Source organism: Pistacia vera, unplaced genomic scaffold, assembly GCF_008641045.1.
Source record: "Pistacia vera cultivar Batoury unplaced genomic scaffold, PisVer_v2 Contig200, whole genome shotgun sequence".
NCBI lineage: Eukaryota > Viridiplantae > Streptophyta > Magnoliopsida > Sapindales > Anacardiaceae > Pistacia > Pistacia vera.
The window spans coordinates 1048133-1050908 of NW_022196003.1; the positions used below are offsets into that span (position 1 = coordinate 1048133).

Genomic DNA, 2776 nt, shown 5'->3' on the forward strand with positions numbered 1-2776 from the left:
CGACAACACCAGAGTCAAGCATCCGACGAGGTTTGTGTTTCAACTGTCATCTTCACTTCACTTCATTTTACTGTTATTGTTATTGTTAATTTCATCTCACTTCCTTAATTTCTTGCTCAAAGTCAGGCACCGGCAAAACAGAACTTCACTCACTGTCCTCAACCAAGCTGCAACACCAGTGACTACTGCTGATAGGGCCATTGGAGGTGAAAAGATGTCATATTTGATAGGGCCATTAGATAAGTTGATGGTCCATTTATTTATTTATTTATTTTTTTGTTAAAGCTCGCAATATATTGCTGCTTTTGTATTTTTCTAAGTGGCCCATTTAAGCATTTTATGAACTGAATGTTTGTCATCTTGATGATTTATTTCTTCACACCTTGTGGGATTGGTATGGATTTATAAGAGGAATGTTTGATATTCAAATTGGGAAGTAACAAATTCATTTTGTTTTGTATAGTGTTTTATGCAATTGATTCCATGTGTTACGAGAAGTCTTATGGTTGCAATGATGGATTGGATTTTTTGTGAATCTACTTGTGGCAATGCTATTGTTGTGGGACGTCCGGATGAGTGCTAAACTGATTTTCTTTTTAAAAGGGAAAATGTTGGATAGTCTTTGCTGTTGAGATTTCTCTTGCTTAGTTTGAAATCCTTGCTTTGAGAATAGGGGTTTGAGATTTTTTTTGTGGGATTCTTTGCACACTGCAGTGTGCCAAATTCTCCATGTTCATTTCATTTCAGATTTGGATGAATTTGTTACAAGAATTTATTAATTATCATTGTTAATAATCTGGATTTTTTTAAATTTTTTATTTGTCTCTTGATCTCATGCTGTATGCTGACATCATGGTCCAACTCGCCTATTGGACCAGTTTGCCTGGCCAACCCGGGACCTGGTGACCTGACCGTGTTAGTCCCTGAGTCGGGTTTTAAAACCTTGGTGGCAGACTCCCAAATTTGCTTAAGGAGTTTGCCATGAAGAGGCCCAATGCTTTTGGATTTGAGTCTCTTGAGTCCATGTAGTATGCGGAAGGAGAGAGCCTCATGCTGACTTTTTTGGGCCCAATTTTGTTTGCAATGGCTTCAACTATTTCGAGAGCAAATCGGCAATGGTTCTCTAGGGATCCGCCATATTGTTCTGTCTAGTCGTTCACTTGATCTTTTAGAAATTGATCGATTAGATAACAACTTGTCAAAACCTATAAGTGTATGGACCAAAATTGTAATACCTTGAAGAGTTTTTTATAATGTTGACTGTATTTGGAATTCGTAATATTGAATGAGAGATCTTTTAAACTCTAGGACAAATTAGATCAAAAGATGATCTAAATTCTTAATACTTTATTTTATCTATTTACTTTTTTTACTTATTCTTCTCTCTCTCTCTCTCTCTCTCTCTCTCTCTCTCTCTTTTACGTTAATACGATCAGAAGATGATCTAAATTCTGAATGTAACACTAATTATTTATGTTAATCAAATATCAAATTGGTATCATAAGAGATCCGGAAAATCAAATGTGATAACCTAAGAGAAAACTTACCAGCCTAATAGCATTCCTTGCAGCAATTCTGAAATCATTTACAATTTGAGAGATTTCATTAGTCCTCAACCTCCTTGGAGGCGTAAATTCAACATTAAACCCACTACTTCTGAGTCCAGAAGACGTCAATGGCTCGTCCGTACTAGATATTGGAGCTTCCCCATTTGGCTGAAAATTTGTGAAAAACCAACCTTAGTTTTCGATAATATTTGATATTATTATTTTTTTTTTTTATAATTTATCAAAATATCATTAAATTGAAGTTATAAATTTTGAATTTAAACATAAATTGAATGGTGGTATGTATGGAAATATATTAAAATAAGTTGAAGAATAATTAATGAATGAGAGGTTGTATTTCTGTTAAAAAAATAATAATTAATTTTTTAACATATTAATGTGCTTTTGAAGTTAATAATAATTTTTTGTATGGATACTCAAAAAAGGCTTTATCCCAATTTGGATTTCTACAGGTTGCACAATTGGAAGATAAGGCCCAAACAATAGATGCAGCCCAAAAAGACATACAATAGGCAAAACGGCGTGAGATAAAAAAAAAATAAAATAAAATAAAAAAAGCTCGCCAGTCTCTCTATCAGAGCCAGGTTTCGATCCTGGGACCTGTGGGTTATGGGCCCACCACGCTTCCGCTGCGCCACTCTGATTGTTGAGAACTACAGCTACAAATATTTATATTTATATTTTAATTTGTAAATCCTACTCAAACATCAACATATATACTAAATAAAGTATTGATTTATCTTAAATCGAAGCTTTAAGTTAAATCGAAGCTTTAAGTGAAGTGATAAGTTAAATCAAAAGCCTTACAAATCATATATATATATATATATATATATATATGAAGAATGAGATGATGTCTTACAGAAATAATGGACTAATATTATAAAAGATAAGGTCCCTACAATAATATCAAACCATCTTAATTCTCTAAAAATTTTATAACACCGATATTCTTCATATTATCTCTTCACCGAAAAAGTACTTTAATTTACAATTTGATTAAACAGAGAAATAATATTTAATATGTAGATCCATAATAAGTAAATGCCAAACTCTCTTTTGTGTTATATAATACATTAATTGGTAATTTTTGTCCTACAAGATACATTTCCATTGCCCAATTTGAATACCCTTAATATATTAAAAAAAAAATTAGTTTTCAGTAAGAAAATTAAAAGAAGATGAAGAAGAATTAATGAATGAGAGGT

The 2776-nt window shown here is 32.3% G+C and overlaps 1 non-coding gene across 1 annotated transcript; it reads right to left on the reverse strand.

Annotated features, from left to right (window-relative positions):
- Positions 1-2140: 2140 nt before the first annotated feature.
- Positions 2141-2212, reverse strand: TRNAM-CAU. Its single transcript has one exon. It is a non-coding gene; the product is annotated as a tRNA-Met (tRNA).
- Between the last annotated feature and the right edge of the window lie 564 nt (positions 2213-2776).